The sequence below is a fragment of the Schistocerca gregaria genome, chromosome 6, assembly GCF_023897955.1.
Source record: "Schistocerca gregaria isolate iqSchGreg1 chromosome 6, iqSchGreg1.2, whole genome shotgun sequence".
In the NCBI taxonomy this organism is placed as follows: Eukaryota; Metazoa; Arthropoda; class Insecta; order Orthoptera; family Acrididae; genus Schistocerca; species Schistocerca gregaria.
In genome coordinates, this window is record NC_064925.1 from 12,049,046 (window position 1) to 12,070,990 (window position 21,945).

General features: G+C 44.5%; 1 protein-coding gene and 1 non-coding gene across 2 annotated transcripts in view; both read left to right on the plus strand.

Annotated features, from left to right (window-relative positions):
• The window catches only part of LOC126278604 (uncharacterized), a 1,236,374-nt gene that overhangs the window by 886,242 nt on the left and 328,187 nt on the right, over positions 1 to 21,945 (plus strand). The gene's annotated exons all lie outside the window — the stretch shown is intronic.
• Positions 2,122 to 2,194, plus strand: Trnaa-cgc (transfer RNA alanine (anticodon CGC)). Its single transcript has one exon. It is a non-coding gene; the product is annotated as a tRNA-Ala (tRNA).

Below are 21,945 nucleotides of genomic sequence, written 5' to 3' on the forward strand. Positions count from 1 at the left end.
TATAGTATCAGCGTAATCTGAAAGGAACCTAATCGGTATACAATCTGGACCTGAAGACTTGCCCGTATCAAGCGATTTGAGTTTCTTCGCAACCCCTAAGGTATCTACTTCTAAGAAACTCATGCTAGCAGATGTTTGTGTTTCAAATTCTGGAATATTCTATTGGTCTTCCCTGGTGAAGGAATTTCGGAAAACTGCGTTCAATAACTCCGCTTTAGCGGAACAGTCGTCGATAACAGTACCATCGGCACTGCGCAGCGAAGGTATTGACTGCGTCTTGCCGCTTGTGTACTTTACATACGACCAGAATTTCTTCGGATTTTCTACCAAATTTCGAGACAATGTTTCGTTGTGGAACCTATTAACGGCATCTCGCATCGAAGTACGTGCCAAATTTCGCGCGTCTTTAAATTTTAGCTGAACATCGCAAGCTTTTTCCGTTGCCTCTGCAACAGCGTTCGGACCTGTTTTGTGTACAACGGGGATCCGTTCCATCTCTTACCAATTTATGAGGTATGAATCTCTCAATTGCAGTTGCTACTATATCTTTGAATTTGAGCCACATCTCATCTACATTCGCATAGTCAGTTCGGAAGGAATGGAAATTGTCTTTTAGGAAGGCTTCTAGTGACACTTTATCCGCTTTTTTAAATAAAATTATTTTGCGTTTGTTTCTGATGGATTTGGAAGAAATGGTATTGAGCCTAACTACAACGACCTTGTGATCACTAATCCCTGTATCAGTCATGATGCTCTCTATCAGCTCTGGATTGTTTGTGGCTAAGAGGTCAAGTGTGTTTTCGCAACCATTTACAATTCGCGTGGGTTCGTGGACTAACTGCTCTAAATAATTTTCGGAGAAAGCAATTAGGACAATCTCGGGAGACGCTTTCTGCCTACCACCGGTTTTGAACAAGTATTTTTGCCAACATACCGAGGGTAGGGTGAAGTCCCCACCAACTATAACCGTATGAGTGGGGTATTTATTTGTTACGAGACTCAAACTTTCTCTGAACTGTTCCGCAACTGTATCATCGGAGTCTGGGGGTCGGTAGAAGGAGCCAATTATTAACTTAATTCGGCTGTTAAGTATAACCTCCACCCACACCAATTCGCACGGAGTATCTACTTCGACTTCACTACAAGATAAACCACTACTGACAGACACAAACACTCCACCACCAATTCTGCCTAATCTATCTTTCCTGAACATCGTCTGAGACTTCGTAAAAATTTCTGCAGAACTTATTTCAGGCTTTAGCCAGCTTTCTGTACCTATAACGATATCAGCTTCTGTGCTTTCTATTAGCTCTTGAAACTCAGGGACTTTTCCAGAGCAAGTACAACAATTTACAACTATAATTCCGACTGTTCCTTGATCCAAGCACGTCCTGTATTTGCCATGCACCCTTTGACATTGCAGCCCATCCCGAACTTTCCCGAGGCCTTCTAACCTAAAAAACCGCCCAGTCCACGCCACACAGCCTCCGCTACCCGTGTAGCCGCCAGCTGAGTGTAGTGAACTCCTGACCTATTCAGCGGAACCCGAAACCCCACCACCCTATGGCGCAAGTCAAGGAATCTGCAGCCAATACGGTCGCAAACCCGTCTGAGCCTCTGATTCAGACCCTCCACCCGGCTCTGCACCAAAGGTCCGCAGTCGGTTCTGTCAACAATGCTGCAGATGGTGAGCTCTGTCTTCATCTCGTAAGCAAGACCGGCAGCCTTCACCAAATCAGATAGCCGCTGGCAGGGTAGTACAGTATTAGGAGGTGAACACTGAGTATTTTGTGTGAGTTGATTTAGACTCGTTAGTATGACCAGTTTACGTTTTTGTGACATATTTGGCGAGTTAATTAGTTGAGTATGAGCTAATCAGGAAGTGCGTTATGCGATAGATACGCTTCCCAGAGCTGAAGAAAAGGGCTATATTGCGAACAAGACGTATTTCCAGACAGGGTGCTCAGTTATTTCTAACGCGACTTCTGTTCGTGTGAAAGAGATCGGAGAATAAACTTCTGGGTGAAGCATTATGGGAAGCATTGGTGAAAGGCACGGTATCGGTATGCAAGTCAGCACTGAAGTTATAGGTCACATTTACATATACAACCGCTCCCACCGAGCTAGGTGGCGCAGTGGTTAGCACACTGGACTCGCATTCGGGAGGACGACGGTTCAATCCCGTCTCCGGCTATCCTGATTTACGTTTTCCGTGATTTCCCTAAATCATTTCAGGCAAATGCTGGGATGTTTCCTTTGAAAAGGCACGGCCGATATCCTTCCCCATCCTTCCCTAACCAGAGCTTGCGCTCCGTCTCTAATGACCTCGTTGTCGACGGGACGTTAAACAACACTAACCTAACCTAACCAACCGCTCCTAGCAAAGAGTTGTGAAATTTTTAGCAGAGGGAATTTTCTATTGTGTCACATATCAGAGTTATTTCCATTCCCATTCGCGGGTGTGGTCGGCGAAGAATGACTGCTTAATTGCCTTTGTGCAAACTGTAATTAGTGTAGTTTCTTTCCTTGATGCCCTCTAAATTTGACATTTAATCTGGTTCTTGGAACTTGAAAGTAGGAGCGGGACAATTTGCTCCTTTATTTAACCATCATCCAGTTCTTATTATTAAGCATTCCCGTGAGTCAAAATACAATCATTCACTAGAGGCAACCTTCAATAAATTTGTGTGGAAAGGCCGCAAGGGGAATCGCGTGTTAGGGACGGGGGGCAGATCTTGGTGCTCCGTTCCTAGTCTAGCTAGGCACGCGAGGTAAGAATTTTTTCTTTGGTCGGAACCAGAGGCCATTTGTATAGCCAGTCTAACATTTTCCTTACCATAGCTACGTTACAGCACACTAAGCGAGGTTTGCGTATCGAACAGGCAATGCCGCGGAGGAAAATTGTGCGAATCGACCACTTTTTTGCAAAATATTTTAATTGAGCTGAAATTAACGCTCAAATAATGGCACCATTTGTATCCCTTGTCGAATTACTGTAGTTTTAAAGTCAATCTAAATTTAGGAGTACATTTAGCACGTAAAATTCGTCCGTATGTGAACGTGCGCAAAAAGGTTAAAAGTGAATTAAATAAATAAAAATAAAATTGAAAACTGGCTTTCAAAAATCTAGCTTCATTTGAATTATTTGAAAGATGGTTCAGATGCACATTGCCGTATCGACCAACCGTCAGTTAGGTCAGCGGTGAAAATAACGAGGTAATACCGAAGTCTTTGGATTTTTATGCTTTACACAGACAAGATTTCCAAAAGGGTGTGGTCATATTTTGCTGGAACCATGATATTAAAAGTGTTTTTCGATTTACTTGTAAGATTAGGGCTGGTTTAGGGTATGTGACGAGTAACCACAGTTTCCTTAAGACTAGTGCCTATCGTGCCGCTTGGCACTGTGGGGTGTCATACATTGATCAAGCCATCAAGACTGCGGACAGGTGTATTGAGCATCATCGGGAAACACGCTCGCAATATCTGAGCATATCTGCTGTTGTAGAACAGTGGCCATTCTATGCAATATAACAACTCGGAGATGCTAGCATGCACTTCCAGCTGCTGGGTTAGTGTGTTTCAGGGAGCAGTTGAGTTGAAGTTTGCATGTTACTTTGCAAGTATAGATGGAGGATTTTGTTTAAATTTTGCGTGGAGTCCCGCTTTCTCCCTGGTCGCAGAACAAAGGGACTGAGTCAATGCTACGGTACCCGACGGTAATTTCAGTCCGGAACCGCGCGACTGCTACGGTCGCAGGTTCGAATCCTGCCTCGGGCATGGATGTGTGTGATGGCCTTAGGTTAGTTAGGTTTAATTAGTTCTAAGTTCTAGGGGACTGATGACCACAGCAGTTAAGTCCCATAGTGCTCAGAGCCATTTGAACCATTTGAACCCGACGGTAATTAACATTACTATCTACAATGTCCGACATTTTTTGTTTTCCGTTTTGTGTTGCAACTAGTGCTTAAGCTGTGTGTGTGTGTGTGTGTGTGTGTGTGTGTGTGTGTGTGTGTGTGTGTGTGTGTGTGTGCCCTGCATACAAAGGTATTGAATTTCCTTGCATGGAGCTCTCTTCCTTCCTTTGTACCTTGGAGATGACGGTGTGTACCTGTCGAAGTATCGGTGGCTATGGAAGATGTCATTTAGCTGATTCCCGGTAAGTTGTCGAAAAGGACCAATGACGCCTTTTTCCCTTCTAAAAGTTTCCTTTTGCCACAGCTACCATTTGAACGATTCATGTCGTTCAAGTGCAGCCATAGTAGCTCAGTGGAAACGTGGAAACGTCATCGCCTCTGTGACAAAAGCAGAGTGGCTTCATGACACCTGAAGTATCTACGTCACAACACATCGGGTCAAGGTGCATATAAATAGCGCACATCCGCCAAGAAAAATGGATCATGTTAGCGACCGCTATACAACAGACTACCACTGTATGGTTCAGAGAAGAATTTCGCTCGATCACCACCTGCTGGTGCAGCCAACAGCGACATTCAGTATCATTCAGTCAGAACGCTTCCCATGTAAGAACTAATATAAACACATTCTGCAGTGTTTTTTAATCTCTTGATTCAAATGCTACCGGTTTGGCGGCACAGTGCACCGTCATCAGGTTCTCTACTGGCTAAAACTGGACCTAAAACCAACTTTCCACGTCGCCATAATAGGGGATGAAAAACGGATTCCGCGTCCGTAGACCTGCTCATGCGCAAAGTGCCCGCTACACACTTTAGATGGTTCAAATGGCTCTAAGAATTATGGGACTTAACTTCTGAAGTCATCAGTTCCCTAGGACATAGAACTACTCAAACCTAACTAACCTAAGGGCATCACATACATCCATGCCCGAGGCAGGATTAGAACCTGCTACCGTAGCGGTCGCGCAGTTCCAGACTGTAGCGTCAGAACCGCTGGGCCACCCCCACTTTAGAGAACGACTAGTAAAAACAGGAACAAAACTTTACTGGTAAAGTGCATGTATGTGCAGGCCTGTACTGCTATTTGGATTGTTACCTCGTGTTAGGGCTGTATGGAAAGTTGGTTATAGGTCCAGTTTTAGCCAATATACAGACGTGATGACGGTACAGTGTGCCACTGAAACCATCTGCGTTTGAATAACTAGATTTAAACGCTCGGCTGAAGGTGTTACCATTAAATGTAAATGTAGACTGCCGCGGCCGTTGTCACAGTTCATAAAATTCTTCTGGGCTTGGGACCGCGCTGCAGCTATAAAATTCCGACGTTTCGGCAACTATAGCAAGACGCCTTCCTCAGGGTGTATTGCTAACTGCTGAATTGGAGCTAGTTTGATTACTTATATAATGTGGAGGAGTGCTGTCATTGGATATGAGGGTGAAGGAAGGGCATTAGGTGTTCTTTTATTGATCTTTGCATTTAGTTTTGTCATCGGCGGAAATAGGTGTTTGCTATTGAGTTTCCTATATCGCTTGCCGTAGATGGAAATCGCCGAACAGGAAACTGAGCGGCGATTGCAGCGTAGCGCTGTTCACTGACTGCCTAGTATGGAGTATGGCGCGTCAGCACTCTGTGTACCCTCCGCTGCTATGGCCTATCACGCGCCTGTTGCTTTGCGAGAGCTGTGCTTCCGCTGTCACAGCTGGCAGCCAAGACGCTGGGAGTCGTTACTCTTCTCTATTCATGTTGTCGGGTAGCTTGGCTAGTTCTGTAGCCTCTCTTATCTTCCTCCTCAAGCTAAACTGCTGTTTCGCCAGTACTAGGGCCTCTCGAAACTCGATCTTCATGCTGCACTGTTCCTGGGGTTCTGCACCGCTGATTTTTTGGATTTTTTGAGACGGATATATGTCTCGTGTTCAGATAACCTTATGCTTGTTGGACGCCCAGTCTCACCTACATACACCGGTCCACATTCACACACGATAACATAAATTCAGGCGGAATGAAACTCGTCAATTGTATCTTTCCTTGAGCACCGAACGTCTCTTATTTTGTTGTCGCTACGAAAATGCAAAGACGAATGAAGTGCAAAGACCAATACAAGAACACCTAATACCATTTCTCCTCACCCTCTTATCCAATGACAGCACTTCTTCATAGTATATAGTAATCAAACTACCGCCAACTCAGCGGTTAGCAACACACCCTGAGGAAGGTGTATTGCAATAGTCGCCAAAACGTCGGAATTTTATAGTTGAGAATGCGATCCCAAATCCAGAAGAATTTTACTGACTGTGTTATCATTTGTTCACATATCCCGACCGGTCATGTTCCCTCTACATCCGAAACGAAAGCTCGATATAGAAACGTTTCCCATACCGTCTAGCACCTAGATCCGACGGACCCGAGCATCAAACTGGGACATTATTAGGCAATGCGCGTTTAGCGACTGTCGGAGGAGGAGGTTGGTGTTTAACGTCTCGTCGACGACCAGGTCATCAGAGACGGAGCACAATATCGGATTAGGGAAGGATGGAGAAGGAAATCGGCCGTGTCCTTGCAAAGGAACCATCCCGGCATTTGCCTGAAGCGATTCAAGGAAATCACGGAAAACCTAAATCAGGATGGCCGGAGGCGCGTTTGAACCGTCGTCCTCACGAATGCGAGTGCAGTGTGCTAACCACTGCGACACCTCGCTCGGTGCCAGACACTACAATCCACGCGTTGGAGGCCAGAGTTCCCTCCTTGTATGACACAAAAAATTTTTCTTCATGAAAACAGGAAGAAAGTGTAATGAACTTTGAAAAAGAAGGAAAATAGAGACAGTGAACGGTCCGACTTCGCCGGCCTGAGTGGCCGAGCGGTTCTAGGCGCTGCAGTCTGGAACCGCGAGACCGCTACTGTCGCAGGTTCGAATCCTGCCTAGGGCATGGATGTGTGTGATGTCCTTAGGTTAGTTAGGTTTAAGTAGTTCTAAGTTCTAGGGGACGACCTCAGAAGTTGAGTCCTATAGTGCTCAGAGCCATTTGGACCATTTGGTCCGACTTCAAGCATGCATTATCGAGCGAAATGCTAGAGCGAGGGCGTTGCGGCTTTGTGGGTGTGGGTCTGCCAAGCCGGAGACCCGTCATCAGACCTCCCTCCTGCACATTTTTCTTCACAAACTTATGAACTGTCCTTCCGGTCATTGACGTGTATGTTGTCCTTCTTTAGTCTTGGCAGTTGTCGTACTACACGTACCTTATAGAATATCAGTCATGTGGTAACAATATATTACCGTCGCAAGTAAATGTGATGAAAAGTGAGAGCAGGCGAGATGCCACATAGACGTCTTACAGAAATAAAAACAACAAACAATCGGGTGTGAATTATGTTACAACAAAGGAATTCAACAGTCAAAACTTCCAAAGTGAAACGCAAGACTCATAACATGTGACACTTGTGTAGAACAAATAGGAAATACGCACATTTGGAAGTCCGTTCCTTACACCACGCTGTTGCAGATAGACGGTACACCAAGCCGCAGACACAATTTTGGATGCAGCGAACAGACACGTCAATGACTGGACGGGAAGTTAATAATTTTGTGGAGAAAGAAATTGGGCACGAGGAAAATATGAAACCAGAGACCCTCTTTCGCTACCCAACACCGTGTGCACATAAATGAAACCTTGTAGTCAAGGGAGGCAGGATTCAGTTACTATTGTGGACGGGGCCGTAATCAGTTACTGTTGGTTCCCTTTTCTATTTACACATTTATTTTAATGGTAGTTCCAGACTCAGCAATAAATAAAGAAATCCCACATTATTAGTGAAGGAATAAACAATTACGTAATTAATAGTGCTTTCAGTGCGTTAAAATTTACCAAATGTACATAAAATACAGACACAGCAAATAATGTTTTAAAAAGAACTCAATGTGATCACAATTAGAATTTTAAGGCAAGTAGCCACAGTCACGGCTGAAGGCCTGTAACGACAATTACAAGAATGTAACAAACATACTGTTAAACAGCAACGCAATACCAAGGTTAATTTAAAAAAGCAGGAGACCGATCACCAAACGGGTGAGACGTAATTATGGTATACTTGGCAGCACAACCATTTAAACCCGCTGTAATGCCAAGAATGGAAATTATATAAAAATTTACAAACATACAGTAAAACAGCAAATACAATAATAAAACGAAAGGGCCAGTCACAGACGGTGCACCAGGAATCAACCTCAGATCAGGTAAGACAAAAAAAAGAAAAAAAAAACAAAAAAATTGAACACTTTCTTTAGCAATGAGATAGACAATCAAGTGCTACATTAACTTCACAACATGGTAACTCAGAATAGTGGCAGTCTAGCGAATGGCTAATGATAATCTTGATGAGGCTATCTAGCCTCCAATAAACCAAATGCAAATATGTAAAAATACGCCAAAGCTGGAACCGGCCGTCTGGAACCAGTCCGCAGAATACTGTGCTTAGAGCGCCTGAAACGAGGAAGGAATCAACACCACCAGAGTAGAAGATGCGCCAACCATCCTACAATCAAGAAAGCTACACGCCTCACTGGACAGCAGTGGCAAGGCGAGGAAACGTACACTGCTGTTACATACACTGACCCCCAGGGCTGGTAACTGGGGCATTAGCGGCTATGAGGCAGAAAATTTACTGCTGGTTGAACTTAACAAGTTGTAACCAAGTGAACGCAGTAAATAGTAATGAGAAGTCCAGGAAAGATAATCAGATCCGCTTTCCCCAAGCACTCCGCTGGCTGCTCTTTGCCTCGGCAACACCACGAGCAGCAACACGAACACAAGTAACTGGCGAATCGCAAGATCACACAACTGTGGAGGTTTCTCTACTTGAATCCAAATGCACTCAAAACTTGCTGCATCCGGATTACGACGAGATCGTGCACCCTCGTGACCACAGGCCTTCGATCTGGCCGTCCATGCACACTGCCAGCAGTCCCAGCGTGTTCCCGCACTGTGCGGGCCGGGCTCCTCCTGAGTCTCCAACCGAACTGCACGATGACACCACCTGGAAGAAGCACGACGTCGCCCCAAAGATAGGGCCACAGTTACCGCATATCGATAACAGACGCTGCTGCCACTAGCAGACAGGCAACACTTGTGAAACCAAGTGGCGCCAGTCAACACGAGAAGAAGACAAACAACCGCCACATGTCAACTAAACGATACGGTCTGGCCTCTAACAGAGGACAGAAACATACAAACAGGACTAACGCGAGCCGCAGCATGGCTCAATAATCACGAGGACTTTGTTACTCAGATTAATTAGTTACTGCCTATAGCGAACTTTGACGGTTATTGTCTCTATTTGTTTTCTGTTTTCACAGTTCAGTGCACCTTCTTCCAGTCTTGATCTGTGTTCAGTTTTTGACACGTTACCCAATGTGTCATTTTACCACTAAATCTGATGAGACTGCGATGGGGTTTCCCCTGTTACACGACCGCAGTGACGCATTGGCCATTTGGACAGCTCGTAGCAGCTCAGGCCCTCGGCTAGACTGAGTGGCGTCAGGTGGCGCGCGGGGGCGGCCCCAAAGGCTTAAACTGACGCTCGCGCCTCCCTACACTCGTCAGGTGTACGCCTTTGCTTTCTTTCGATAACCTAAGCCACCCTCCACGGCGTACCAAGCGTCTATGCATCGTGCCGGTTCAAACTGTTGCGATGTACTCTAACTCGAGGAGTAATCTTCATAACGGCATCCGGATGTGCGGAGATCCTCGGAGTAATCTTCATAACGGCATCCGGATGTGCGGAGATCCTCATCTTTTCGTTCAATTTGTCTTTTTCGCCTGCTCTCGAAGCACTGTTCAGCAATTGCCGACTTATGATGCGCCCGTTGTTAAAAGTCTCGCTTGTGATCGAAGCAACGCTTAGTAACAATACAAATATCTCGGCCTATATACGAGGGCTGTTCGGAAAGTACGCTCCGATGAGTCGCGACATAGAAACCACTGTAAAAATAAAAAAATTAAAACGTTTTATTTGCATCAGTTGACTATATCTTCCAGCTACTTCTCTACATAGTCGCCGTTCCGATGCAGACATCTGTCAAAGCGTAGTACCAACATTCGATTTCCCCTTCACAGAAGACAGCCACTGTGTTTTCGTCCATTCCTCCACGCTGTTTTGCAACGCTTTATCCTGGTCAGACTGATGTCTCCACAGCCAGCGGTTCATATCAGTAGAGATGAAAGTCACGGGGAGCCAGTTACGGGCTGTGTTGTAAGTTGCTCCTGTTACGCACTGGTGAACTGCTCTGAGACTACAACTGCTTCATTGACCCTGCAGAGTGCGGCAGAGAATTGTCACGAAAAAGGAAATGCAGGGCACGTATGTTATTTGGGCTGCATAGCTGTAGGCGAAATTTATCACCCGGTTCCGATACATGGTGGGAGACACTCTTGTTCTAGGCAGCTTTACGTGCTCACTGTGCGCTCAGAACTGAGAAGAACGACTTGATGCGATCGACAGGCGTACTGGAGACACTCACACCACCTCTGTGCATAACTTCGTGACCTAATTCCGCTTGTACATGCTGCCGCTTTCTGCCTGGTTGCAATATGATTATAAATTTGCTCCTGTTACGCACTGGTGAACTGCTCTGAGACTACAACTGCTTCCTCAACCCGTACCTGTGCTTACACTGGCTAATACTATCGAATTTATTACATAAAGTTCTTTGGTTACCAGACGGTGACAGTCAGCGATAGATGTTAGCGCTACTAGCCCCCATCACCAACAAGCATCTCCTTTGGCTATTCTTGCCTCCCTCGAAGCTTCTTTTTGTCACGATGCCGATGACATTAGGAGGCCTCAGGTGCAATGGGTGAAGATGAACGAGGCGTCGTAGTCGGATCAATCATAGTGACCACAGGTCAACAATGGCAAAGTACACAAAGAATTTATTTCGTTCGTTCGTGCTATAGCGAATTCTTGAACACATTAGTTTATATTCTGATTAAGTTTTTAACTTCTGCATCTATATTGGTAGTCGCCAGGCCGCTTTACAATGTGTGGTTGAGGCTACTTTTAATGCCACTATTATTTTCCCCATGCCATTCTCCGTTCACGAGTAGCGCATGAAAAAATGCTTTGTCAGTAGGCATCTAGCAATGTCGATCTCGATGGGCAATACATATGAGGGAACAAGCAGTACCTTGCCATCTCACAGTGGAATTTAAACAATAAACCTTTCACAACGCCTATCTTTCAGCGTCTGCCATTGGACTTAACTGAGCATCGTAACGATTTCGCGCCACCTAAACGACCTGTGAGACTGCGTCCCGCTCTTCGATGGATCGTCTCTATCTCTTCTATTAATCCGAACTGGTAAGAATCTAAGGCTGCCAAAATTAGTGGAAAATCGATCGGATGTTCCGTAAGCGTTTTTCCGCGTGTCAATTAGACTTCCCTATGAGTCTTCTAATTATCTCCAGCCTCATCTGTTTTTCCTACAAGTAGTTTTATGTGATCATACCACTTCCTTTCTCTCAGTAGGAATTAGCTGGTTTAAAGTTACTGCTGTTTCCAATGGATAATCTGCAGTGCTGTAACTGAACAGAATTGGATCCCACCACCTGTTTGTGTGCAGTACGGTACATCCACTACTGTAGTGTGACAGCCGTCAGTATCTCTGTCAGTAGTCGACCTCTAGACAATAGCATCGCCTGCCAACGGTCTAACAGAGCTTCCCGCAGTTGTGCTGGACGGAAAAGCATACATCAGCACTGCGGTGAGTTCTGGAGGAGGCCGACAACACACAAATTATTAGATCAATTTATTACACTGGGCGATTTTTTCCACCGTGTATAAACCCTAGGGATTGATCGATAAGATGATACGGAACAAAAACGGTCAAATGAACTTATGTCCGGGAATGCACGCTGGAGACCAATTATTCAATCACACATTGTTAAAGAGACTGCGCGCTGTACCATGTAGCCACAGTTACAGCATGTGCTGAAAAGGGCTCCCTTGTGCCTCAACGCTTGCGTGTGCGCACCAGAGCATGTTTGTCTTACACGTTCACATCGGCCAGGCTACATCCGAACAGGCGTGAATTCACTGTCCCAAAATGGTTCAAATGGCTCTGAGCACTATGGAGCTTAACATCTATGAGCGTCAGTCCCCTAGAACTTAAAACTACTTAAACTTAACTAGCCTAAGGACATCACACCACACCCAGTCATCACGAGGCAGAGAAAATCCCTGACCCCTCCGGGAATCGAACCCGGGCGCGGGAAGCGAGAACGCTACCGCACCTCCACGAGCTGCACACGAATCCACTGTTCCAGTGTCTCCACATCTGGAATGGGCTCTGCATACACAATACTTCTGAGATGGCCTCATAACCAGAAATCGCACGGGTTGAGATGTGGTGAACGAGCAAGCCATGCAACTGGACCTCTTCGTCCGATTCATCGACCAGGGAAGACACAGTTGAGATGCGTCCTAACGATAACGACGAAGTGTGCTGGAGCACCAACATGTAGCAGCCACATAGCTCTTCGAATCATGAATGGCACTTCGTGTAGCAGAGGAGGCAAAGTAAGTAGCAAGAAACGCCGATACTTCCGGCCTGTTAGGCGACATGGAAGGAAGACTGCTCACAAAATACGGTCGCCAATTTTCCCGGCCCACACATTCCGGCTGCGCCGATACTGATGATTCATTTCGACCGCACCATGGGGGCTCTTCATACTATCGAACAAGTGACAGTGTCATGAAAGGTGAAGGTACCATTCCACGAAAAGGTGGCTTCATCTGTGAATATGATAGATGACACAAATCCTGAAATCGTGTTTGCCTGGTGAAGAAACCAACGACAAGACTGCTCCCGATGTGGAAAGTCTGTCGCTAGTAAGCCCTGCACACGCTGTAACTTAAGGGTAATAACAGTTATCATGAGAATGTTCCACACTGTCGTCAAACTTACACTGTACTGGCGAACCAACTGCCTGGTACTGACGCGGCGGTCGTCTCTGATGTCCGAACATTTCGGGTACCTCTTCATGACTTCCTCTTTCGTGAAACGACTCTGTCTCAGACAAACGGCGAAACACCGTTTTAAATATAAATTTAATTGTGACAAGAAAAGATTACTGGATTGATATTGCCAAGTAGCTTAGCAAGTACGTGTGTTATTGGAAATATAAATGTGGGAGTAGAAGTCTTCTCGCAGTTCAGGTAAAGAAGTTAATTTTTTATTGCTTTCCTTTTGCTAGCGCGTTCGTGTAAATGCGTTGGCTGATAACTGGTAACGGTGAGTTATACGTTGAGTAATTCCAGAATCCACGGAAACAGATCTGATGTATAGGCTATGTTTCTAAGATTTGTTAACACAGCATACGTAATTTGAAGATTTGTCTTTATGCTTTTTAGTGATGTTAGATAATACTTGCTGTACAAATCTCATTGTTTGTAACTAAGTCATTAAAGGAAGGTTTTAATTTAGTAAAAAGGATATAATTTTTCTGAGTAATGATATTTCAACTGTCAGATGTTTTGAAAATACAAACTTAATTTCGAATAAAACTTCACTATTCAAAAAGTCAATGTTAACAACTCACCCAAATCACTGCCGCCTCCCTGTCCATGTCGTATGTTTTTTAAAGACATGAAATTTTTCTTAAATGTTTTCATTGATCAGTCAAAAGAATTTCATATATATTTCTAAGCATTACGGCTAGCATTGCACACAGCCAAGTCGGTAGCTAGTGTATTTTATTCTTCTTCATGAGAGAGCAGAATATAACGCGATCCACCGTTGCTGCTTTAGAGGTACAACAATTTTATTTGTTCGTTATGTGCACAGGGACCATAAGTTACCAGTTTTGAACAGGGCCAGAGGGTTCAGTACCTAAGGGGCTGAATGTATTTTGCAGTGACTGTACTTCGTTATCGGTCTTGGGAGTTGCATTGCCCAATCAGTTCGTATAAAGTTTTGCTAACAATAACACAGAGTAAGCACACCACTTGCAGTTACAACACGCTACACTATAACTCCAGCTTTGTATGCATCCCCAGTTCAGGCATTCATTTCAGTATTTCAATACAATAAAAAGGAAGTTACGAGGTGAAACCTTCTGGGTTGCCAGATCCCCTCATTTTGCTCTTTAATTTCTTCCTAAATAATCGATGGTTCGTAATGACTGTTGGAATCTTTGCGGAACACCATAAGATCCTACAGAAGAGACCTTCATGATCTTCTAGTGTTGATTGTGTAAGAAGAAAATGAAGAGGAACACGACGCCTCCTGACAACCGACAACATTATTTTATAAGATGATGGCACCACACAGTTCGTAAATATTACACAAATGTTATTACTGACTGCAGATAGGGACTTAACAAGTTTACTTCCCGCGGGCATGCGTGCTCCTTGGTCAGCTGAGCTACTAACAGCGGTCCAAGGAGCACGCATGCCATTGTGAAGTTGGCAGAAATGTCCGCTGTCTAACAGAACACGCCACAACACATCCGAAATTCACTCCGAGCAGTGCAGGCTACTCCCTACAGTCCGGTCTGCCTGCCTCTTACTAGAGAAAAGGCGTTTCCAAAACGTGAATCGACCGAACACAACTGTCACCCCACCTCGACGCTGTGCACCGGGTCAGCTTATTGCGCGTTTCCGATTATGGGAATGGTGTTCACAAAATGGAACGACCGGAGGAAAGACTTGTCCATTCTCAGGCCTAATAGGTACCACGTTTCTTTTGCAAAACACTGTGTACTGCGTAATAATTATTTATAATACCCTTAGGATATCAAAGAGAATTTACATTTCGTGTTCGTTCGTATATTTGATGCCAGAACAAAGGATAAATAGACAATATCACATCATTTTATAGTTTTACAAGGTGTTGATTACAACCCGATATACGAGCGTTATTAAATCTTTTAGATAAATTAAATCACATATGTGTAAAACGTTACGAGCAAATTGATCTAACATTGTCCAGCTATAAGGTTAATGGCGACTTTTTTTAGCTTCGAACCTGTCGCAAATGGGAAAAATCCACTGATTTAAGCCACTTTGACTAAGGGAAGACTGTTATGGCCTGGGTCTGGGAAACATCGGCTCGGAAACGTGGTAAGGTTGTGAGCTTCTATCGAAAGCACTTCAAAGACGGTGTGAACCACGAGTAGGCTACCCGCTCCTCATCACATATTGTGAACGCGAAACGTTGCCCGCTCTGTATAGCAGAAAAGACGGCGATCTGTGGCAGATCTGGCGACGGAGTACAAACCTGGTGCTGGAACAAGTGTTCCAGAGCACACCGGTCAGCGCATGTCGTTGGAAAGATACTCCACTGCAGACGACGTCTGCGTGTTCCCATATTGATCCAGCGTCGTCGTCAATTACGACTGCACTATACACTGCATAATCGAAGCTAGACCGCGAATCAATGGAAACGTAGTTTGTGTTCCGAAGAACCCGTTTCTCGTTACTCCACATCGTCGCTAGTGTCCGGATGCGCATTCATCCAGCTGAATGGCCGCTTGATACATGCGCCACTCAGCAGATGCTGGCCGGTGGGGCCATTGTTGTGGTGTGGTGGGCCACGTGTACCCCTCAGTGCTTGATTCCTTCTCCGACAGCGATAGCATCTTCCGTCAGGATTGCTATTTGGATCACAAGGCCAGATTCGTGATACCGATGTTTGGGGAGCATGATAATGAACTTACGTTGGTGTGCGGATCACCACACTGTTCTGGTCTGAATACAGTCGAACTGATCCGCCATGTGATGACGTGCCACTCACCGCTCACGAATCACCGGACAGTAATTTACATAAATTGGGTGTCCTGTGCATAAACGTCAGGGCTCACGTACCTATAGAAACCTACCAAGCGATTTTATTTTTGGACGCACCACTGTAAATGCTCACATTAGCACACAGAATAATTTGTGCAGATTGTTCTTTCAAGAGTCTGGAAATAGTTGTTGATGGTTTTGGTAACAGGCAGGCCTCCTAGTATATGTCTGCCCTTCTACACTGCACTGCCAAAGAAACTGGTACACCTGCTTAATATCGTGTAGGGCCTCCGCTAACAGACACAAATGCCGCAACACGACGTGGCATAGACTCGAATAATGTCTGAAGCAGTGCTGGAGGCAATTGTCAGCATGAATCCTGCAAGACTGTCCATAAATCCGTCAGAGTAAGAGTTAGTGGAGATCTCTTCTAACAGCACGATGGAAGGCATCCAGGCTCAATACTGTAAATGTCTGGGATGTTTGGTGGCCAGCGAAGTGTTTAAACTCAGAGGAGTGTTCCTGGAGCTACTCTGTAGCAATGAAGGACGTGTGGAGTGTCGCATTGTCCTCCTGGAATTCCCCAAGTCCATCGGAATGCACAGTTGACGCGAATTGATGCAAGTGATCAGACAGGATGCTTATTTGCGTGTCACCTGTCAGAGTCGTATCTAGACGTATGAGGGGTACCAAATCGCTCCAACTACACGCGCCCTACACGATCATGGAGTCAGCACTTTGAACAGTCCCGTGCTGATCTGCAGGTTCATGGACTCATTAGGATGCTTACAAACTCGTACACGTCGATCCGCTCGATACAATCTCAAACGAGACTCGTCCGACCAGGCAACATGCTTCCAAACATCAACGGTGGAATGTCTGTGTTCACGGGCCCAGGCGAGGGGTAAAGCTTAGTATATACTAAGATGGTATCTGTTCTTTCGGACATGTCCGAAAGAACGGATACCATCGGTGACCAGGCTGCTCGTTAGAATGAAATTACAATGAAATGAACACCCTCAGCTGGTTACAGGCGTTGACATACGTCAACGGGGACAGATGAAAATGTGTGCCCTGACCGGGACTCGAACCCCGGATCATCTGTCCCCTTAGATGTATGTCAACCCCTGTAAGCGGCTAAGGGTGTTCATTTCATTGTAAAGCTTTTTGTTGAGGAGTCATCAATGGTACACGAGTGGGCCTTCGGCTCCGAAAGCCCACATCGATGATGTTCCGTTGAATGTTTCGCACACTGACGCTTGTTGATGGCAAGCACTGAAAGCTGCACTTTGGTCACGTTGAACGATTCTCTTCAGTCGTCGCTGGTCCCGTTCTTGCAGGATCTTTTTCCGGCCGCAGCGATGTCGAAGATTTGATGTTTTCCCGAATTCATGATATTCGAGGTATACTCGTGAAATGGTCGTACTGAACAATCCCCACTTCACCGCTGCCTCGGAGATGCTGTGTCCCATCGCTTGTGCGCCGACAGTAACACTACTTTCAGACTCACTTAAATCTTGGTAACGTAACCGATCTGACAACTGCGCCAGACACTTGTGTCTCACATAGGCGTTGCTAACCGCAGCGGCGTATTCTGCCTGTTTACATATCTTTGTATTTGAATACTCGTACCTATATCAGTTTCTTTTGCACTTCACTGTGGAAAGAAGGAAAGACAAACGCAAACCTGTTGTTTCTCGCCGGTTAACGCTCTCAAAGAACGCAATGACAACTTTTAGCTACGAAAGTTGGAAGTTAGCGCGTTGAATACGTAGTTTAGCACTTCAGTGGCGGTGTTTTCTCAGTTTTTCTTATGCAGGTGCTGAGAAAATGTATGAATTGGAGAGAGATGCTACTCCGGCGGAGGCCCCAGTTCACAGCGACGCTATTTGCTCGGCCGCTGCCGTGGGCGACTACAATGGCCGCTGGCGTGCGTATTGTCTGCAGCCGCGGTGCGGACGCCGTATTAATTTACACGCCGGGAGATTACGTGAGCAGACTGCCGCGTCCTCAGGTCACCGGAGTGCCTCGTGGCCGTTCCGCAGTCTATGCGAGCAAACCCTCTCGGTGACAGCTTCGTTTACATACGTGACGTGGTGCACTCTACCTACGAACCCACAGGACACGATATCCACTTAACGCAATCAGAATGTTTGCAATTGCAGCCCTGCAAGTGCAGTTCTTTAGTGCGCTGTTTCAAACGTTTATATTTCAACTAGAAAGCCCTTAATGGCAAAACTCAAAAAAAATCTCAGTGAAGGTAATGCAATATTTTAAATATTGTATGTGATGAAACTGTGAAGCATAAAACGGTCTCTTTAATGAAATTTATACGTAAGCTCAGTAAGAAATTCAGGATTGTTATCTACACTCTGAGAATGATAGAATATCTGTTAATTCGGAATGCAATACTGCTTTGTTGTACTCACTTCAAAGTATTGTTCGCACCTCAGTCGTACTTGTGATTAATCACACAAAAGTAATTATTGAGAGTATGATGCTTCGAAATTCTTGGTACCGATGGGGGAGGTGGGGGTGGGGCGCAAACCGTTACTTTGAACAGAAAATCATCGACAGATGTAGAAGTAGTTTCAGGTGTGCCCCAGAGGAGTGTTTTTGGACTTTCCCTGTTACTTTGTTTTAGCGACCTTGTAAACAATATTAACAGTACTCTCAATCTTTTCGCAGATGGTGCAGTTATCTGCAGCAAAGTACTATCTGACAAAAGCTACACAAGTAATAAGCGAGACCTTGATAGACACAAAGACAGGTAAATGTCAGGCACTGCACATTTCGCACAGCACGGTACAATAAATATAATATCATTTGACTACTACCTCGATGAGTCAAGCTTTAAGTCTGCCATCTCGTATAAATGCCTGAGTATAACAATTACTAGTGACATAAAATCACGGTGTGACGTTGGATCTATCGTAGGTAAGGTACGTCTGCAATCCCTATATAAAGGAGATTGTTGTGACACACATTCTACAGTACTAGTCAACTGTGTAAGACTCTTACCAAAGGAAAAGGGATATTAAACGTACACTAATAAGAGCACCACGAATGGTCACAAATTATTTTCACACTTGGGAAAGTTTTTTCAGTGAGATTAAATGACTGTTCGTTGGAAAGGTCAATGGCAAAACTACCGTGCTCCTACCCTTCAGATTCATTTACACCGAAGCGCCAAAGACACTGGTGTAGGCATGAGTATTCAAATACAGAGATACGTAGACAGGTAGAAGGTGGCGCTGCGGTCGGCTACGACTATGTAAGAGAAGTGTCTGGCACAGTTATTGGATCTGTTACTGCTGCTACAATGGCAAGTTATCAAGACATAAGTGAGTTTGAACGTGGTGTTATCGTCGGCACACGAGCGATGGGACGCAGGATCTACTAGGTAGCGGTGAAGTGGGCATTTTCCCGTACGACCATTTCACAATTGTACCGAGAATATCAGGAATCCGGTAGAACATCAAATCTCCGACATAGGGTGGCAGGAAAAAGGTCCCGGAACAACTGCACCAACAACGGCTGAAGAGGATTTTTCACATGACACAAGTGCAACCCTTCCGCAAATTGCTGCAGATTTCAGTGCTGTGCCGTCAACATGTATCAGCGTGCCAACCATTCCACGTAACATCATCGATAGAGGATTTCGGAGCCGACGGTCCACTTGTGTACCCTTGATTACTGCGCGACAGAAAGCTTTGCCGAGCGGTCTGGGGCGCTGCAGTCATGGACTGTGCGGCTGGCCACGGCGGAGATTCGAGTCAGCCCTCGGACATGGGTGTGTGTGTTTGTCCTTAGGATAATTTAGGTTAAGTAGTGTGTAACCTTAGGGGCTGATGACCTTAGCAGATAAGTTCCATAAGATTTCACACACATTTGAACATTTGAACACTAAGCTTTACGCCTCGCCTGGGCGCGTAAAACACCGACATTTGACTGTTGATGACTGGAAACATATTGCCTGGTGTGGACGACTCCCCTTTCAAATTGTAAAGTGCGTATGGACGTGTACGGCAGTTCTTTGGCAGAGTAACTACTTTCAGTAAAAATCGAGGCAATTTTAGGCCTCTACTACGTGATCTGTAGGACATAAGCTACGCTACAGCTTTTCCCTGTGGGATGAAGCAGCTGCTTAATAACAGGCCTCCGTTGGTCTCTTGAGTGATTTAATGGTTCACACCGAATAGTAAGGGCAGTCATTTTTTCTGCCTCTATAGAATTTTTTCCTGAGGGATAGCTGTTCTTCCCCAATATTTTGACATAGAAACCTGTTGTTACGACATACTATGTGATGTCCAGGTAGCTTTCGCATCAGATAGTCTTTGAGCCTCTGAGAATGATTTGTGTGGGTGTTTATTGATTTAAGACTCTCAGCAGCCAGGTTATGAACGCCCATGACAGTCCGGGACGAGTGAGGTTAAAACAGTTTTAAGAAATAAAAATATAATATCACAAAGAATTACAATCACTCTCTCTAGTTTTCATTCACATTCACTTACCCATTCTTACCTTCTCTTGAATAACGTGAAAATTTTTGTCTTCATCGATTTTAAAATCCAACCACAGTTATAACGTAAAAGTTAAGAGAAAAACTCAAAAACTGACTGAACTCGAGTTCACTGATTTTGTAGCTTATGGGCATTATAAAATCTAGTTATTACAAAATTCTGCTTGCCAAGGCGCATTGTTAATAATGTTAATGTATTAGTCCACGCTTTTGTGATTTTGACACCTCATAAATTCTTCACTAGCCGATACATAGGTGGAATACAAGAGTTTCTGATTACTCCATACCTTGTGTGGCTATGCCTAAACCATATACAGAATGTACTGAACAGAGCCGATATGGGTAATAGACCAGTGCCTCCATTAAGATCCGGGCTCAATACACAATGTTTCCTAGCTTGTCCTGCTCACATAGCGTGGAAAAGAGTTTCCTCAAAGGAAAGTTAGCAGGTCCCTATTTGAGAACCACTGTAATGAAATACAGTTTGTTACAATCAAGATACGTACTGTCTTCATATCCAGGCACTGACTACAGCTTTGTGCAACGTTTTGTATTGGTTGTGATTATGTGCGACCCGATACAGTTTTCTTTTTTTATATATCTACGAACGATATGTTAATGAAATGATATGAGTAATAGTTAGTGCATTGAGAGGCTGTTGTGGACGTCCCTGTAGTAAATAATTTCAATTTAATGAATGATTTGATTCTTAATAATAGTACAGGTTTCTCGCGATAACTTTCGGACACTATTTTGCTTTGGGAAATAGTTGTGGGACGAGCAAGGAAGAACTCGCACTAAATCACTTAACCTAATAGACAGAAGGATATACACTGTTGCTGGCTGGTTCATTCTGCAGCCAGCCATATTGTAGTTAGTTCTTCTTTTAACTTTTAGCTTGTAGCTGTGTTAAGGTTATAGGCACAAGTTTTAAAATAAATGAAGATAAAAATTTTCACGTTCTTTAAGAGAAGGAAAGACTGGCTAGGTGAATGGGAGTGACAACTCGATAGAGTGATTGCAAATTTTTGTGATATTAGACTTTTTTAAAACTGTCTCAACTTAATTTCGCTTACATCAATTAACACCCACAGAAATCATCCACAGAGGCGTAAATACGATCTGATGCCAAAGTTACATTGACATAATATAGTATTCCATGACAGGTTTTTAAGTCAAAAATTTTGTGGGTGAACAGCTACCTCTGTGGAAAAGATTCTATAGCAACAGAAAAATGCCTGCCCTTACTTTTCAATGTCAAACACTTAACCACTCAAAAAACGAACCGAGGTCCGTTCCTAACAGCTGAGTGATCCCACAGGGAAAAGCTCTAGCTTATGTAGCAGAGGCCTAAAATCTCTATTTTTATCGAAAATACTTATTCGGCCCAATATCCGACGACTTCAGATGAAACACAGTTACCAGTTTTAACTTGCTCTTTGTCTACATTCGGGCAAAATCAACGTAACAATTTTATTATATCGCTTGTAAGTATGTCCCTGTATCCTAATACACTACTGGCCATTAAAATTGCTACACCAAGAAGAAATGCAGATAATAAACAGGTATTCATTAGACAATATATTATACTAGAACTGACATGTGATTACATATTCACGAAAATTTAGGTGCATAGATCATCAGAAATCAGTGCCCAAAACAACCAACTCTGGCCGTAATAACCACCTTGATACGTCTGGGCATTGAGTCAAATAGAGCTTGGA